Below are 20791 nucleotides of genomic sequence, written 5' to 3'. Positions count from 1 at the left end.
TGGGAAGATAGTTTTTGTATGTGGCAGATGCTCAGGAGCAATAAACACTGAAAATGCTCAGAGACCAACTTCTGCCACATTCCAGGGAGAAAAACTAGAAATAGTTGATAGCTTCCATTACCTAGGTGACCAAGTCAGTGAGGGGGGGCGGGTGTGCTGAAAGTGTAACTGATGGAGTAAGAATAGCCAGGGCAAAGTTCAGAGAGCTCTTACCTCTGCTGGTGACAAAAGGCCTCTCACTCAGAGTAAAAGGCAGACTGTATGACGCATGTGTATGAACAGCCATGCTACATGGTAGTGAAACTTGGGCCGTGACTGCTGAGGATATGCGTAAGCTTGCAAGAAATGAAGCCAGTATGCTCTGATGGATGTGTAATGTCAGTGTTCATACTCAACAGAGTGTAAGTACCTTGAGAGAAAAGTTGGACCTAAGAAGCATCAGTTGTGGTGTGCAAGAGAGACATTTGCGCTGGTATAGTCATGTGACAAGAATGGATGAAGATAGTTGTGTGAAAAAGCGCCACACCCTAGCGGTTGAGGGAACCTGTGGAAGAGGTAGACCCGGGAAAACCTGGGATGAGGTGGTGAAGCACAACCTTCAAACTTTAGGTCTCACTGAGGAAATGACCAGAGACCGAGACCTTTGGAAGTATGCTGTGCATGGGAAGACCCGGCAGGACAAGTGAGACCATAACCCGTGGCCTCTACCTGGGACGTAGCCATCCCACTTATGCATACCTTTCCTTCTTGTGACACAAACCCTACTTGTGAAGACCTGTTGAGGCAAGTGAAAATCAAAATCGAAATTGATCAACATCAATGGAAATTGTAGCTGTGATACCAGTGCCGGTGGCACGTAAAAAGCACCATCCGATTGTGGCCGTTGCCAGCCTCACCTGGCCCCCGTGCCGGTGGCACGTAAAAAGCACCATCCGACTGTGGCTGTTTGCCAGCCTCGTCTGGTACCTGTGCAGGTGGCACATAAAAAGCACCACTAAACTCTCGGAGTGGTTGGCATTAGGAAGGGCATCCAGCTGTAGAAACACTGCCAGATCAGACTGGGCATGGCGCAGCCTTCTGGCTTCCCAGACCCCAGTTGAACCGTCCAACCCATGCGAGCATGGAAAATGGACGTTAAACGATGATGATGATAATAACTTTTTTCCCAGTCAGCTCTGTTCATTCATTGTCACCGCTTTCTGACTGAGTTATGTTTGCTTATTGACCCTGTTTTCCCACTGAGTTCAGTTTGCCTACTGACAATGTTTTACCATTGAGTTAGATTTGCTTATCAAGTTTACCTGTTCACTTCTATGCCTCTGCCCGTTTGCCCGTTTGCCCTGTAAATTATATTTGCCTATTGTTACTATTTGTTCGGTGAATTCTGTTAACTTATTATCACTGTTTGTCCAGTCAGTTACAAGGGCATATAAACAGTATTTAACCCTTTCGTTACCAGCCTGGCTGAAACTGGCACTTGCTGTGTAATACAAATGTTTTGTTTTCATAAGTTTTGAATTAAAATCTTCCACCTAACCTTAGTCACAATTAATGTTCCTAACACTAGCTTAATGATAACTAAGTTATTTTACTAAATTCTTTGTTGTATTTAAAATAATTGAAAGAAACACAGAGCATCTCAAAATAAATACAGTAACGAAAGGGTTAACTAATCAGTTTTGTTTGCCTACTAACCTGTTTGTCCATTCAGTTTCATTAGTTAAGTCAGTTCTATCTGTGAATTGCTACCATTTCCCATTCAGCTCTGTCTGCCCATTGTCCAATCAGACCATTTTACCTACTGCCATCTTTGTTCTTCCCAGTGTCCTCTCTTTACATATTTCCACTGTTTGACAAGCCAGTCCCCTTTTTATCATACATACTGCAACTAATCACACATCAGCTGCAAGTCCAGCTTCCAGGCTCACAGAAATAACATGCTTGGCAGACTGGTTAAGATTCAGTTCCATAACTTCATGAGGATTCTAGTGATGTTTCTCTCATCTTCATTATTGTCCTGATGTTTTAATTTAGTAACCCCAAAACCTTCAAGCAGAACCAAATGACTATCCAGAAATTTCCTAACCAATTTGCAAGTAATTAACTGATTCTGCCAAGACTATTATCTGCGATTTTACTACCCAACCAATAAATGTATGTTAGCAGTCGGACAATTAGACTACATTATTTCAATAAGGTGTGGAGTTGGCAGAATTGTTAGCATGCTGGGCAAAATGCTTAGTGGTATTTTGTCCGTTCTTAATAAGCTCTAAGTTCAAATTCCACTGAGACCAACTTTGTCCTTCATCTTTTCAAGGTTGATAAAATAAGCACCAGTTGAACACAGGTTGAAGTAATCGACTTAACTACACCTGGGTATGTGTATAAAAACTGCATTCGTCTGCCAAGCCATGTTGAGCCAGTGTGACTATGTAGGCTCATCAAACCAGTATACAGTGCTGGATTAACCATTAAGAAAAATAAGCACATGCTCAGGGTATCAAGGGAAAGAGGAGGCACCAGAGAAATGGTAAATGGCTTACGGCACCAAAAGAAATCACTTCAAACTTGCTAAATTAATATTCAGGATGCCTTGATTTCTAATAAGTATAGATGCAGATGTCTTACCCAAGATTAATTTTGAGGATCTGATCAAAGACTTTGCAATTCAAAAAAGTAGGAGGAAACTTTTAAGTGCTTAGGATGAGTCTTAATCCGGCCCCGCCAGTGTGGCCTAAACCTGAAATCCACAGCTTCCAAGTGAAAGCATGGTTGGTGGAGAGAACATGCTGAGGTATTCATCCTGCTGTAGACTGAACACACGCAGATCTAACCCAATCCAATCAACTTAAATTGTAGGTAAAGGCTATACTTAGAAGTAATTTCTTTAAGAATGACAGTCTCGCTAACATTTTAAAAGAATGTTTTAATTGGAATTTAGGGAATAGCTCTTACAAATGCTTTGTTAATTTCTTGTGCTACCAACAACAGGAGAAGGGTGAACAAATCTGGAAGCCTCTACATGGTTGCTAACCTTCTAGAAATAATAGTTAAAACTTCCAAACCACAAAAAGAGGTGAGCCACATAAATAATGTAGCTATAGGTACACTATGTCTGAATCATAAGAGACAGGAAGGTCATGGTTGGAATGGGTTTGATCATTGATCTATCTGCTCTTTCAGGATTGATTTGGAGTTTAAAAAAAGAAAAAAAAAAGAAAAACAATGGAAATGTTTCCTGTTAAGAAAAAAATGGTGTAAGTCTAGGAATAAGTGTGGAAAATATCAAATAAAATCACACCATTTGTCTAATGGCTTTTCCCTTTCCGTTATAGAGACTGAACTAAAGATTAATACATACATTTTGATTGAATTAACTAAATTAATCCTTGACATGAAAAAAGAAAAACAAGAAAGAAAGCCGATGTGTGTTAAGTGCCTAAGGGGGAAAGGCTATTTTGTTCATGGTGTAGTTTCATCTCTTTGATTCACATAAGTCAATAAGACCTTAGAGAAATCATGAATTTACCCCTTTCCCAGAGGTCCACAGGAATAACTACTCCTCAGTTCCCTTCGACAGTTAATATTGAATAGAGAAAAAAAATTAAACAGTTGATTATTTATCTCACTTTTATGAGATAAATAAAATACTGATTGATTGATAAAGATTCAGATAATATTCATAAGCTGAAATTTCCAGAAATTACCAGCAGACATTTTCAAAGGAAAATTTGATTGTGTGTATGCTGGAGTTGCTTAACTCCATATTAGCCCTAGTTAAGCCAACTTTACATTTAAAAGGATTACAGCTACGACCGTGTCATCCATTTTTTAAAGGTATAGTGTGTCAAATAACATTATTACTGACTGTGTTGCTCCTTGTCATATTTAGGGTAGGGTGTCATTTGAAGGAAATGTGGTTACAATACCCAGTCGGTCGAATGATCATGCAGAAGCTCTCTCGTCCATGATAAGCAATTCTACAGCAGAATAACATGAATCACAGGATCAATGAAGACAGTCTTTACCATTTAGATTACTCCACCAAATGTAGTGGTTATTTAGTTATTTATTCTCTTTTTTTTTTAATTAATCATGCTTTTTCTTGCAACTTTGAGATATTGACAAGGTGATTGTTTATGTTCAGAATGGGTGAGAGAAGGGTGGGTGTGAGAAGTCAGATCTGGCTGGTTCAAACATAAAATAAGAAGAATAACTGAGCTGAATATGCCAAGAGGTTAATCAAAATGAAACTAAAATGGCTTAAAGCAAAGAAGATTTACTCCAAAAATAAAAGACAAAAAAAATCTCTAAGATTTGCTTCACAAGAAATAAAATAAAAAAATCTATTGACAATACTATAATTGAGGCTTGACCATACTGTGCCATGGGCTCTCAATGGGGTCACAGGGGTGCCATCAGGAAAACAACAGCAAGTATATCTTGAGGATTAACTAATTTTTTGTTCGTTCTAGTGTTATAATTGGCATGACTCATGAATTCTCTTTTCACATGGTTTGGGTTTTAATTGGCCTTTTTAGCATATAAGGAGTCTTGTCAATGGTCTCCTCTTTGTGTATAAAAATATTTTATACACTCTTATATTTTTAAAAACATGTATAAATATATATCTATATACCTATTTACATACATATCTCAAAACACTGAAAATTTGTTCTTTTACTCTTTTTTCTATTGGGTTGGCAACTAAGTTCCCACCGTTTTTTTAAATTTTGGAATCTATTTTTTTCAAGAATTCTATTTTTGAATCATTTTGGAATATATTTTGTTTTTTTTTCCTAGTTAATTTTAGTTAATATTTGCTTAGTTTCAGATCATTAAAATGGAATGTCAAGTTAAGAAGAACGAGCATTTTTGACACCTTCTTTTCGCTTTTAATCAAGGTTCTAAGGCTGCAAAAACTGCTTGTGACATTTGTGCTGTGTATGGAGAGGGTGCCATAGCTGAAAGAACCGCTCATGATTGGTATGCCAAGTTCAAAAATGGAAATTTTGACCTCAAAGATGCACCTTGTTCTGGTTGTCCAGTTGAGTTCAATGAAGAGCGATTAAACCAACTTTTGCACAAACAACAAGGGAACTGGCAGAGAAAATGGAATACTCCCACACTGCTATAGAGAAGCATCTTCACTCGATGGGAAAGGTTTAGAAGTATGGAGCATGGGTTCTGCATGCTTTAGGTGATAACAACAAAAATCAACAAGCCACAATCTCTGCTGGTCTGCTTGCTTGTCACCGCTCAACTCAACGATTTCTTTACTGAATCGTTACTGGCAATGAAAAATGGTGCCTGAACATCAATATGAAGCAGCGCAAGGAATGGCTGAGCCCCGGTAAACAAGCGACATCGTGCGTGAAATAAGATCTTCATCCGCGTATAACAATGTTGTGCGTATGGTGGGACTGGGAAGGGATTATCCATTACAAATTGCTTGAACAGAACCAAACGGTCCACGCGGAACTCTATGTTCAGCAGATGGAACGACTCAACACGGCTATTCAAGAGAAAAGAACCAACTGGCAACATGGAGTTCTTTTGCTGCACGACAACGCCTGCCCTCATTGCCAATATGCTATTCAAACGCATGGCTGGGAAGTGCTGCCACACTCGCCGTACTCTCCTGATTTGGCACCAATGGATTTCCACCTCTTTCGATCTCTTTCAAATGCTATGCATGGTGTTTCATTCAATACTGATGCAGAATTGAGAGCTTGGTTGGATCAATTTTTCAAGTCGAAATCGGGGGATTTCTACCAACGAGGTATTGAAAATCTTGTCAACCGTTGGGAGGAAGTTGTAAACAACAAGGGTGAATACATTATTGATTAATTAGTTGTTATTTTTTATTAAACCTTTTAAAAAAATTTAAATTAAAAAAAAACTGCGGGAACTTAGTTGCCAACCCAATAGTTTCAATCATTGGCTTATGGCCAAACTAGGGCACTTCTTTCAAGGGTTTAGTCCATCCTATTGACCTCACTATTAGTACCTATTTTATCATTTTCTATTAGTTGAACTGCTATATTATGGGACAAAAAGGGACATAAAACACACACACATGATGGACTTCTACACTTTCCATCTGCCAAATTCTCATTACATGCTATGAGTCGACTTGAAGGTATAACAGAAAATACTTTCCCAAGTGGAACTGAACTGGGAACTAGGCAGTTGCAAAGCAAACTTCTTAAGCACACAGCCATGCTTCAAGGAGACCAATTTTAAAAATTGTCCCTTAAGTCCATTTATTCTGCATTAAAACAAACAAATCCAACATTCGTCCCTATTTATAAACTGCATCCACCTCTCTGTTGGAGCTGAAGAAAGAGAGGAGGTTACTCACCAATGGAGAGCAAGTGTGAACAGATGAAAGGAGAGTGTGGGAAGGTGGGGGAGGAGGAGAAGAGAATTTACATGGAGTCCAATCTTTGAATTGTCTGGGTAAAGCAGTCTAATTTAGGGATACCAGAGTGAGTTTCATGTTGAATAATAGCTTTTATATTGCTGCTAATCAGGGCATGGAAATTCTGTCAGGGTCTGCTTGCTAGATTAGTAGAAACCATGTATGCGTGTGCATGTGTGTGTGTGTGTGTGAGAGAGAGAGAGAGAACAGATATAAGTTTGCATTAGAGTCACAGGACACAGATGGTTAACGCATGTGTGAGAGGGGGAGTGGAGGAGCGTAGACTAAACATGGTTCGGAGCCACTGGTTTGACCTGTTTATGTGTACGTATGTGTGAGCTTTCAATTACTTCTTTTCAGTGTCTCAGGTATAAACTCTAAGTTACTTATTACACAATTGCTACTACCTCCTCCTCCTCCCTGTCACCTTCAGTCAGTACAAAAGAATAAAAAAACTTTTCTTTTTTTTCTGAGTTGTACTTGTCTGGCGACTTGATCTAAGACTTGAGAGCCATTTCAAACACTTACATACATACATACATATATATATATATATTGATATATATATATGTGAGTCTGTGTATGTGTATACAGACACACACACACAAACATTAATACATACATATATATGTATATACGTATGTATGTATGTATATGTGTGTGTTTGTTATATTCACTTTTGGTTTATGGTGTGAACAGCCTTACATGCTATATTAAGTATCAAAAATTCCGTTGTCGATCTACAACCTGATCACTGATTCTCTGCTTCACACATTTTCCCCATATCGCATCGATCACATTACCACCCACAATTTCCCCTCCTCCTTTCTACAATCAACAGCGCCTATCTCTAATACTAGGCAAGATAGTCTCTAAATGGTTACTGGATCAACCAAAAATAGCAGCAAATCTCCCTCAAATTGCACTCAACCATTCTTAACAGACCTTAAAGAATATATCCATTACTCTTATCCATCTCTCTCTCTCTGCCATCAGGTTTTAAAATGGTTCCTGGTGACTTCCTTGACAAGGGCTGTATTATTATCCTAGAATTTTCATGGGAAAAACCTAAGTGCTTTCCTGTTGCCTTCTTTCTAATATTTTTACAAGATACCAGCTTGTCAGCTAGACAGGGACAAGTCCACCATAGTCATCTTGGCACTCAGACCATAAAGTGTTGGAACAAATACTGCAAAGTAGTATGCCCAACTTCCTATCAATTCAGTTGACCACCACCTCAGAGTGGTTAGTACTTGACAGAGGGATGAATGGCAAAGCAGACCTTGATGAGATTTGAACAAAAAACTGAAAGAGCTGGAACAAATGGTGCTAAGCATTTTCCCTGATGCTTTAATGTTTCTACCAATTTCGTACCTTAACCCTTTTGTTACCATATTTCTTTTGAGATGCTCTGTGTTTCTTTCAATTAATTTTAAATATAACAAAGAATTTAGTAAAATAACTTAGTTATCATTCAGCTAGTGCTATGAACATAAATTGTGACTAAGGTTTAGTGGAAGATTTTAATTCAGAACTTATAAAAACAAGACATTTGTATTACAGAGCCAGAGGCAGTTTCAGCTGGGTTGGTAACGAAAGGGTTAATGAGGTCTTAAAAATACAAAAGAAATGGTTCTGGCTGAAATATCTTTGATTGGAGGTTTGCTCCGTCAGGGTTTATCTGGGATTCTATTAGAGAAATGATGATTAATGGTGAACTTGGAGCTGATGACAGAGATGACTATGATAATGATGATGATGATAACAACTATGATGATGAAGAAGATGATAAAACAATATGAATAAACATTATGAAGATGATGATTATGAAGACACTAATGATGACTACAAAGATAGTAATAATAATTATGAAAATAATAGCAATGACTATGAAGATAACAATTAAGATGGTAATGATGATTATGATGATGATAATGAAGGCAGGATTGTTAAGTACTATCAATACATCAATACTATTAAAAATTTTTTAAAAATCAAAGTTAGAGGCAGGAGGGGAGGCCAAGCCCATACTATGTGTAAGCCCTCACCACCTCCAGACTGATGAAGTTGACATAGTTAATGTTCAGTTCAACATCTGAAGAACGACAGGTAAAAAGGAAAAAAAAAAGGTGAGAATATGAGAGGACCTCCCTTGCTGTTCTGGGAAGGAAGTACTGAGTGATGTGTTGAGTTCAGGATCTGGATGATGAGACACAGCAAGGGTGTTAAAAGGGGAAGGAACAAAATGGGGTTAAACAGGTCTGGAGGGAGAAGTGTATAGAGTTAAGTAGTTCAGGGGAACAAAGACTGTTTTAGTAGCAGCAGAAGATGCAGAGAGAAGAAACCGTGTGTGAGTAATATATAGCTCCTTGTTGTTGTTGTTTAGTCCCAACTTTGTATAGACCCAGTGATCAAAGGCATTCCAAGCATGACATTCTGGACTTTTCCATTAAGACAACACTTTTAGAGCTACATTATCCAAATGTAATTTTAACTTTTTTGTAACAGATTTGTAGTGAATTTCCAGTTCTTGTTTCAATTAATTTTGAAAATAATCAAGAATTTGAAGGGAACTACTGAAAGGACTATCTTATTTGTTATTAGGTGATGTTTGGAATATAAGTTTACAAAACATTCATACACAGGGTGTCCCAGAATTAACTATCTATTTCAGTGATTGGAAATTTAAAAAAAACAAAAAAACTCTTATTTATGTTTATCATTTTATAATCTTCGTAGGGTTTTTTTAATGATTTTATGTTTATTCTTGTTGGCTCCACTTATCCATCCATGGCAGTTTGTTTTCAATTTGGCTGCAATTGTTTTCTCCATCCTCAGGATGATGGAGCAATAGTTTAGCTGAACTTAAAGGATGCATTCAGTAAGCAGTGCAGGAGATAAGTTCTGAAATGCTTCAAAGGGTGTATCACAATGCTAAGGACAGATTTGAAATTTGTAGAGATACAGATGGAGCACATGCTGAAAATTTTCAATAAAGTTTTCACATAAATCTATTTCTTTTGGTATTATAATTAAGTAATAAACATAATAAAATTCTGTCAGTTCTTTTAAAACTTGCCCAATTTCTTTGAAATAGTTAATTGTGGGACATCCTGTATAACAGGGTGGCTAAATTGTTAGTGAAGAGCTACATATATTTTTTTTATCTAAGTACTAGGCTCAAAAACATAAGAACTGGGTGGGGTGATTCATTCGACTAAAAATTCTTAAAGGTGGTGCCCAAGTATGGTCGTAGTCTGATGACTGAAACAAGTAAAAGACAAAAATAGAAAAAATTTCATGTTACCATTGCGTTAGAATATGGAAAGAAAAATGCCGTTCATAGAAAAAAAAACCCAAAGAAAAAAACAGGGTGGGGAAAAATTTATATAAGAAAATGCAATAAAATCAATCAATTTTTTTTGTCTTATTTTGTTTTACCAATCTATAGGTCCTTGACTGTGTCAGGTCAATGGGTAAGGTTTGTACACGGAAGAAAAACTAAAATTGATATATTCTTTGATTCTTACATTCATTTATTCATTTCTTGTAATTCAGTCAACACAAAGCATAGGTTAGGCTGGGGGGGGGGGGTCTGGAATGTTATTTTCGTTGCTGTTGTTTAACACCAGGTTAATACTGGTCGAGCAGACCTATCACAAAAGACATTCTAAACATGACCACCCTAAAGTATTTTGTATATTTCAAATGAGATAGCAAGGGATTGTTGATTGATCCCAATTAAAGCTTTCATTATAGATCCCAACATATGTCACCTACCAATAAAGGCATTGCTATGTTGTGGTCTCTTGTCCTGCTAGAAATGGTAACCAAAATTACCTTCAATGATATGCTACCATTTTTAATAAAAATGCACAACTTAGACAATGTGGTCTCAGGTACAGAGTGAGATGGGATAGTCATGGAGGTAGTTGAAGAGAGTTGCCAAAGATAGCATGCAGTGAGACCAAACTTTAGATTATGTGGGTGCAAAGCAAAGTACTCAACCCCACAGCCTTGCCTCTGTGTGTGTGTGTGTGTGTGTGTGTGTGTGTGTGTGAGAGAGAGTGTGTTTGCATATATTGGTTTGAAGAAAATTCATGAGCGTTTTTTTCAAATTTAAAAATGCAAACAGAAATAAAAGGCATCGGCAAAATGTTTAATGTTACTTAAAAGAGAATTTTTTGCTCTACAAGTTAGTGTGTTTTGATTTTTTAATTTTATTGATTTTTGTGTATTTTCAGATCATTAAAATGGAATATCAAGAGGACAAAACTGAGCATTTTTGACACCATTTGCTTTTTGCATTTAATCGAAGTCACTGAAGCTGCTTGTGAGATTTGTGTTGTGTATGGAGAAGGAATAATGCCTCAAAGTACCACCCGCTATTGGTTTCCGCACTTCAAAAATGGGAATTTTTACCTCAAGAACGGATCGCACACTGGTCAACTAACTGAGTTCGATGAAGAGAGACTGAATCAACTTCTTCATGAAAAATCATGTCAAACGACCAGGAAATTGGCAGAGCAGATGGATTGTGATAAAAAAACTGTGGTGAACCACCTTCACTCAATCTGCAAGGTTCACATCGCCAATATGGCCAAAGCTGCGATTCAAGAACTCAATGGGAAGTGCTACCTCATCCTCCATACTTTCCAGACTTGGCACCATTAGATTTTCATCCCTTTCGAACACTTTGCATGGTACATTGTTCAATAATGATGTGGAATGGAGGGCTCAGCTGGACAAATTCTTTGAGTCAAGACCGGGAGATTTCTATTGCTTAGGCATCGACAAACAGCAGCAGGAAGTCGTAAACAACAACAACAGATAGTATATTATTAATTAATTTGTTGTAGTTTTTTTGTTTAAAATAAATTTGAAAAAAAAAATGCTCATGAATTATTCCTCAACTCAATATATAACACCTTCTTGTACACACACACATATACACAAGTGTATACACACACATACATGTGAGAAAATATATATGTAACACTGGTGCCATGTGAAAAGCACTGGTGATGGCACCACGTAAAAAGCACCCAGTACACTCTGTAAAGTGGTTGGCATTTTAGGAAGGGCATCCAGCTGTAGAGACCAAACCAAAACAGACTATGAGACCTGTGTGGCTCCTGTCCTTGCCAGTTCCTGCCTAGCTGTCCAATCCATGCCAGCATGGAAAGCAGATGTTAAATGTTGTGTTTGTTGTTGTCGATGTTGATGATGATGAATACTGTAGACTAAGTGAACAACAGATTTGTAAAACTGGTTCTGAAAATTGTGAACTTCACTCCCACGTCTTCCATCACCTCATGGTACCTCATAAGGAAACAGGGTCTGTCAGCACCAGACATCTTTACCAGGGATACATCTAAGCAGCAGCAAGTAACAGGATGGCAATGTCCAACCCTGTAGCTAGAAGGGTCAGCACTTTGTTGATTTAGCCGGATGGGTTACTGGGAAACAAGCCTAAGTAAACATCCACTGATGCACACAAACACCTATTTTCAGCTAGACAGATTACAGGAATTAAACGAATTAAATGTTGCTTTTAATTTTAACATCTGATGACTGACAACATAAAGGGAGCCTCAATGTGGTCACTCAACTTGCTAGAGATAGCAACACAACCAAATCTTCCTTAATCCTTTAACATTCACATTACTCAGTCAAAAGTAATGATTATTTATTCACATTGTTTTGAATTAATGATGCATTATTTTGTAGCTTTTGAAATTTTGATAAGCTAACTTCATTTTTACAATGATATTGTAGGGTTCGTGTGAGGGGCTGGTTCTGGCCAGTTTGAGTATACAACGGGTGGAATATTTTGGCCCGACATGGCCAGATTAAATACTAAAGGGTTAAATCAATGTCGTCCTCATTGTTTTAGTGTCCCCTTTTCCATGCTTGCATGGGTCTGATGGAATTTGTAGAGGGGCTATTGCCAATGCTTGTCTGTTCTCAAGTAACTTTATATTTTCCCATATTTTTCAAAGAAGACTGGAAACAAACAAACTTGTTTGTGCGATGCTCATTTACAACAATCACATGATGGCTAGGCAAGTGTACATGCACATACATTGGGCTTCTTTCAGTTTCCATCTACCAAATCCACTAACAAGGGTTTGGTCAGATCAGTGGAAGACACTACATTCACACACACATACACAGAGGGTAGGTTAATAAACTGCTGCCTAAATTACGCAAAAATGAAAATAACACTGACATCTCATTTAACAGATATTTTTATGTAAATTTATCCAATAAAATAGCCATTGTCTTCAACCATGCCCTCCAGATGACTTAGGAGTCTCCTGTAACTCTTCTGGACAGTCTCCTTGTTTAAGTTGGTGAACACTGCCATAATCTTTGGCTTCAGTTCATCTTTGGTGTTACAAGGAGTTTTATTGGTCTCTTGCTCAACTGCACCCCACACATAATAATCAAGGGAGGGATTGCAGTCTGGGGAGTTAGGTGGCCAGATGTTAGGGGTGATGTGGTTGCAGAAATTGTCTGAGAACCATGACTGGGTTCTGCTTGTGTGGCGTGGTGCAGTCCTGGTGTCAAACATAGGGTCTTCCAGCAGCCGCCCTCTTGACCCAGGACAGCACTACCTCCACCAGGCACTTGATGTAGGCCTCTGTGTTGAGTGTGAGGCCATGTGGGAAGATGAATGGCGGTATAACATCGCCATCACTAGTGATCACTCCAAACACCGTGATGTTGACTGGATGTTTGATTTTTATCACTCTTGGTACATGTCCTCAGGTTGCGTCGTCCTCAGATTGACACACAAACACTCTGAAATGATCATATTGGAGCTTCCAGCATGAATGCCAAGCAGTACAGCATATTGTTTCTAAATTTCTGGCTGAGTGAATTGCATCATGATGCTGTTTTTTTCACAGATGGTGCCCAACTGACCCTACTATGCTGCGTAGTCGACAAAATTAAAAACAAACAATGCACATGTGCAAAATTAAAAATATAAAATGGTGACAGTTTACCCATCACACCCAGGATGTGTGGGGGTGTGTTTGTTTTTCTAAAAGAAAAGGAGAAATTATATCAATATGTAAGGATCAGAAAATAGAGATAACAAGAGTGTGGGGACTGAAAACAGAATCCATCTCTGTAATAACAGGAGGAGGAGGAAATGAAAAAAAAGAAAGAAAGAAAGAAAGGAAAAGAAGGAGGAGGAGGAGGAAGCTAAGAACATGAAGAAAAAGAAGAAAGCAGAAGAAGAGAAGATGAAGTAAAAGAACCACCGCCACCATTAGTGAGTTTGCATGTCTTTACTACGAACAAATTGCAGAGCCAGACCTCCTTCCCATACAGATAGCAAATGAATTGACTTATATTTCTTTTCCTGTGTTCTCGGAAAACTAGATTCCAGCCTGAGGCTATGGAAAAAGCCATTATAAGATTAGGATTAGCTGTTCAATTTCAGGAGAAAATGAAAAATCAAATACAAAATGGTTCCATCTGTCTGATCAAATTAAACAGAATAAATAAATAAAATAATTAAATAAGTACATAAATTACAGATATCAACACACACACACACACGAATGAATAAAAATAACGACATTCCATGTCATAATTTATGTCAAGCGCATTGTAATCAGATTTAGCTTTTTTGCCTGTCACCATAATTACTTATTAATTTCTAAAAGTATTTAAAATGTATAGCATCAGATCTCAATCTCTCTCTCTCACACACACAAACCAATGAACAAAGGTACACACACATATACCCGACGCCAATAAAGGACAATCAGGGTGGAAACATTTCTGACAGTACAACTAGTAGTGAAACCATGGCAACAAGAATCTACTTAACAAGGGGAAAAAAAGAAAAGAACAACCTATATTATGGAAATAGTTTCAGTGTGTCTGGAGAATCTGAAGACAGTTTTAAAGACTAATTAACAATTGGAAAATAACAACCAAAACATGAACTTTGTTCACTGTGGAGCGAGTCCCTTAACCTATTCAATCAAAAGGTCACAGCTAGGAATCAATGAATGATGCCTCTGTGATTGCTTGATTGTCTAGAAATGGCAACCAATTATTTCTTGAATCATGCTCTGCCATCTTAGATTACGAAGGACACATTGGATGATATAATCCTAGATAAAGCAGTGAACTGATAGAGTCATTAGAGTAGTAAAACTACAGAAATATGGACCATGGGGCTGCAGTATTTCAGGTTATTGACCTTGTCTTTATGACATGGAAACATTGTCATCATCATCATCATCAGGTGTCTTTATTCTTAGATGTGCAATTATACAATGGGTTCAAACAAGGAACCTTTATTTTAAAACCTTCTGTAATAACATTTTTAACCTGTAGATAACATCTCTGAAGATAAGGTGGTTGTGTGGTAAAGAAGCTTGCTTCCCAATCGCATGGTTCCAGGTTCAGTCCCACTGCATGGCACCTTGGACAAGTGTCTTCTACTATAGCCTCAGCCCAACAAAAATCTTACGAGTGGATTTGGCAAACAAAGACTGAAAGAAGCCAGTTGTGTGTGTGTGTGTGTGTGTGTGTTGACAACTAGTGTTGGTGTGTTTGCATCCCCATCACTAAGTGGTTCGGATAAAGGAGCCAACAGAATAAGTACCAGACTTAAAAAACTAAGTCCTGGGGTTGATTCAGTCAACTAAAAACTGAAGGTGGTGCTCCAGCATGGCCTCAGTCTTATAACTGAAACAAGTAAAAAATAAAAGATTTACCCTTACTCTTATCTCATCAGCCACACTTACTGCTGTTGCCAATCCCCAAAGCCACCTCCAAACCAAACCCCTAAGAACCCTGCCTTGCACATCCTATTTCTGTTCCTGCCACTCACTCACTCTGGCCTCTCTGACATTGTTACTCTCGCTCTCTCACTCTCTCTCTCTCGCTCTTTCTCCTAATTTCCTCCTTGAACAATGTGCTCATCCTAGGACTATACAAACTCTCTAATGCTCGTGCCATGAAACATGCAGCCTGTAAACAAATGGAACCATAATGGTTCTTTAGTCATGTCTCACATCCGACAGATGTTGCCTCTATGCATGCACCCAACATGACATCATGATATCACAGGGGCAGGAATGATTGTTTGTAGGACATGAGATATTTCGGATAAGCTCAGCTGAAATTAATAGCATTATCTGATAAAACCAAACTTTATGAGTCACAGTTGGAGCAATGTCTGGGGTGTAATTCAAACTTCTACAACACCCAGCTCTCTCTCTAATCAATGTTGTAATTAATTGGCAGAGAGTATTGATGTCTGCTATTATCTCAGCAACAGAGATTCTGCTAGCCATCATGTCTGTACGGTTGCTGTTCCACAATCATCCGATATATTACATGGCAGAATCTTCAACATCGTTATGATACTGGGAAGCTGAGAAACCAGAGACACCATCAAACTGCACAGAATATGGGTGTATATAATACACCTTTAACCTACATTGTATTTTAATCTAACTACTGCCCCAGATATATTGGTAAATACATGTATATATAATGGTGAATACATGTGTGTGTATAATGGTGAATACATATATATACACAAGTGGATACCTATGTGTGTGTATACAATAGTGGATACATGTATATATAATGGTGGGGCACACATACATATAATGGAGAGTATATATGTGTTTGTGTATATACATGCATGTGTAAAATGGTGAATGCATGTACATCAAAGTAGCAAATTGGTTTGTTTAGACTCACTGTGCTTCAAGTTCAAATCTATGGCCTAATTTGTCTTTCATTCTTTCAAAGTGAATAATAAAAAAAATACTAAACACACCCATATGTGCACGCAAACACACACACACTCCTTTTAGTTTTATTTTACCAAATTCACTAACAAAGCTTTGATTGACTTGCAACTATGGAAGCCAGTTGCCTAAGGTGCCACAAAGTGAGAGTAAACCTAAAACCACATGGTTGGGAAGTGAACTTCTCAACCAAATAGCCATGGCTGCACCTATAAAAAGAGTTAAGGAGTGAAGGTAATAATATAATGCATCTGTGTAGAAGTGTGTGTGCGTGATTAGAACAAGCAATAAGTGAAGTCATACTGGAAGAGTAGAAAGCATCTGTGAACTGTGAGATATGTTATAGCAATGAACATCTTATGATGTGTCATAATCCAGTTTTTAGTTTCGGGGACTATCTTTTTTATCTTTCATCTTTTACTTGTTTCAGTCATTAGACTGTGGCCATGCTGGGGCACCACCTTGGCGAGATTTTAATCGAGTGAGTCGACCCCAGTGCTTATTATTTAAAGCCTGGTACTTATTTTATCAGGCTCTTTTGCTGAACCACTAAATTACAGGGACATAAACACACCAGCGTGGTGAGGGGACAAACAAAGAGACAAAGACACACACAGAGGAGGTCTGATCAATAAGTATCCGGATTCTTGCCATAGTAACAAAGCTAAAGCATACAGAGTGAAGCCGCTTGGCACAGATTGACCTTGAACTCTGCTGTGCATTGCAACAAAGTTTTAACATTCTAGCTCACTTCTGCTGTTTACAGCAGTGCTTGGAAGGAAGGTGTGTAGCATGTGATAGTCACATTGACCATGACAGAGAAAGTTGTCATGGTGATACCTGCTCAGAGGCCTATCCAAAGTGGATGGAGAGGAGTGAATGAGCTGCATGCAAGTGTATGAGTGGTTCAGCCGTTTCCAAGGTGGCTGAGAAAATTATGATATTGACGAACATTCTAGGAGACCCACAACCAGCAGAACTGAGGAAAACATCATAGATGTGCATGCAGCTGTGAGGGAAAATCGTTGAATCACCAACCATGAGTCATCAGAGAATATGCAGATTAGTTACGATTCAGTTCAGTTCATTATCACTGAAGATTTGGCTATGAGGCGCACGTCTGCCAAGTTTGTGCCAAAACTGCTTTCAGCTGACCAAAAAGACACTCGGGTTTCAGTTGCACAAGATCTTGATTGTGTTGAGAACAATGAAAACTTTTTGTAAACCTTGCGTAGGCTACTGAGCAGATATCGCCAAGCTTTTGGCAAAATTTGATGCACATTCTCTGCTCAACTTTCTCTGTCATGGTCAATGTGACAATCACATGCTACACACCTTCCTTCCAAGCACTGCTGCAAACAGTGGAAGTGAACTAGAATGTTAAAACTTATTGCATATGAACAGCAGAGTCCAAGGTCAATCTGTGCCAAGCAGCTTCACTCTGTGTGCTTTAGTTTTGTTCATATGGCAACAGTCCGGATACTTATTGATCAGGCCACATATATATAAATATGCATAAATACATACATACATACACATATATATATATATATATTTACACACACACATGACAGGCTTCTTTCAGTTTCCATCCACCAAATCCACTCACAAGGTTTTTTTCACCCAAAGACTATAGTAGAAGACATTTGCCCAAGTTGCCACACAGTAGGACTGAACCTGCATCCATGTGGTTGGGAAGCAAACTTCTTATCATACAGCAACACCAAGACTTTCATTCTCTTTAATCTTTCCTTTTATTTTATTAGAGCATTTAAAAACAAAGTTACAGGAAAGAAGAGAGATGAGAAAGATAAAGAAAAGAAGATAGGAGGGGGTAGAGCGGTGGAAGATGGAACGGGGAGGGGAGGATACCCCCAAAACAAATGGTAACGACGGAGAATAGCCAGCGACATTCACTGCAGCAGCAACACCACCTTGCGGGGCTCCTTTCTCCGACGGGCCTCCGTTATCCCTATTTTGCGGAGGAAATCAGTAGTACGGGGTCCTAGAGAGATTTTGCTATTTCTTTACCTTAAAAAGTACCATCCCTACCGGTTTCATCGTTTCCATTGGGTATTTTTATTTTTTTAATTTATTCGACGTATTAGTCTCGTGTTTGTGCGCGCGCGCGCGTGTGTTAGTTTTCTTTGCGTTGTTATTTCGCCGTGAATCCGTTTCTCGTACAAATTTTTTTTTTAGCTGGAACAAGGGAGGCTACTGCTACAATGATAGTAAAAATAACAGACGCACTTTTCGTTATGGATTTAATACACTTATGGTCAATAACAGTTTTTTTCTTTCTTCCTTTTAAGTTAGTGTCATAAATTTACCATATCGATTTTTCAGTGTCATCGCTTTCAGACAAAATGAAATAAGGTTAAAATATTTTATAATATTAGTGTACCACCTCAAACAGTAACAAGATTTCTTTTCCTTTGGTAAATTACTGATTTTGTTTTACACAATAAAAATAAACTTCACTATTTTTACTTTTACTTGTTATTAGAAACCAGCAAAAAATTTTTTAAAAATCAATAAAGGGCGCAAGTGCGGCTGTGTGGTAAGAAACTTGATACTTAACCACATGATTTTGGGTTCAGTCCCACTGCGTGCTACCTCAGGTAAGTGCCTTCTTTCATAGCCTCGGGCCAACAAAAATCTTGTGAGTAGATTTGGAAGATAGTAACTAAAAGAAGACCATGTTATGTGTTTGTGTGTGCCTGTGTTTGCTCCCCACTATTGCTTGACAGCTGATATTGGTGTGTTTATATCCCCATAACTTAGTGGTTCAGCAAAAGAGATCAACAGAGTAAGTACTAGACTTAAAAAAAAAAGTCCTGGAGTTGATTTGTTTGACTAAAACCTTTCAAGGCAGTGCTCCAGCATGGCTGCAGCCAAATGATTGAAACAAGATAAAAAAACAAAACAAAACAACCAAGCTTTATTTATTCACTCTGGATAATACTGATCTCAACTTTTGGCACAAGGCCAGCAATTTCAGGGGTGAGGGTGGGGGGACAAGTCAATTACATTGACCCCTGTTCTCAACTGGTACTTATTTCATTAACCCCAAAAGGATGATAGACAAAGCTGACCTTGATGGAATTTGAACTCAGAATGTAAAGATGAATGAAATGCTACTAAGTATTTTGCCTGGCACAGAAACGACTCTGCCAGCCTGCTGCCTTGGTTTTGCTCCAGATAATACTGAGAACATTTTATTAAAGTTCTCCTTAAAGTTTTCGCTCAATAAACACTCACAACACCCGGTCTGGGAATCAAACCGCGATCCTATGACCGCGAGTCCGCTGCCTTAACCACTGGGCCATTGCACCTACATATATATATACATGCATTAATGCACTACTAACAGTTTCACGTACATAAGTACATTCATCAGGTGCTGATTGAACTATGCAACCAAGAGGTATACATTTAAATAGAGGACAGGTGTGAAGTGATTCGAAAGCAAAATGTACCTAATGGAAGATTCCACCAAGATGGGTAAATGGATAATAAAAAAACCAAAAAGAAAAATTATATAAATTGCTACTGGCACTTGAAAAGACATTTTGGGCGAGGTCATTGCCAGTGCCGCTGGACTGGCTCCTGTGCAGGTGACACGTAAAAAACACCAGTTGAGCGTAGCTGTTGCCAGTACTGTCTGACTGGCCCTTGTGCCGGTGGCACGTAAAAGCACCCACTACACTCTTGGAGTGGTTGGCATTAGGAAGGGCATCCAGTTGTAGAAACTGCCAGATCAGATTGGAGCCTGGTGCAGCCATCTGGTTCGCCAGTCAAATCGTCCAACCCATGCTAGCATGGAAAGCAGACGTTAAACGATAATGATGATTAGACTCTCATTAGATGGAGTACTCTTCTTATTGATTTTTACACAGATTAATTTCATGTATGTATGTGTGTGTGTGTGTGTGTGTGTATATGTATGTATACATATATATATATATATATATATATATGTGTGTGTTAAGGAGAATTTCAGACAGGCTCAACAATTTAAATAAGCCTATATTCTGCCATGGATCGATGTGTATCAGTTTTTAAATATACGAATGTATCAGTCATTAAAATATTAAGACATATTAAAAATCTATGAAAGCATAAATATATAAAAATTAAATATACATATATAAATAGATGAGTGAAGTTAGGTTGTAAAAGTATAGATGTATAAAAATATATTTAGAATTTCAGTCATATTAAAAGGCGTTTAATACGTCTGAAATTCTAAATATATTTTTATACATCCATACTTTTACAACCTAACTTCACTCATCTATTTATATATGCATATTTAATTTTTAAAAATTTATGCTTTTGAATATGTCTTAATATTTTAATGACTGATACCTTGGTATATTTAAAAACTGATATACATCGATCCATGGCAGCATATATGCTTATTTAAATTGTTGAGCTTGTCTGAAATTCTCCTTTACATTTTTTATACCTTTGTGCCTCGGGTTTTTTATCTGAGCACTTCAAACTACTAACCTATACAATAAACAAAGAAACTTTACTACATATATATATATATATATTATATATATAT

Source organism: Octopus sinensis, linkage group LG22 (genome assembly GCF_006345805.1).
Source record: "Octopus sinensis linkage group LG22, ASM634580v1, whole genome shotgun sequence".
NCBI lineage: Eukaryota > Metazoa > Mollusca > Cephalopoda > Octopoda > Octopodidae > Octopus > Octopus sinensis.
Note: the sequence above shows the minus strand (reverse complement) of the source record.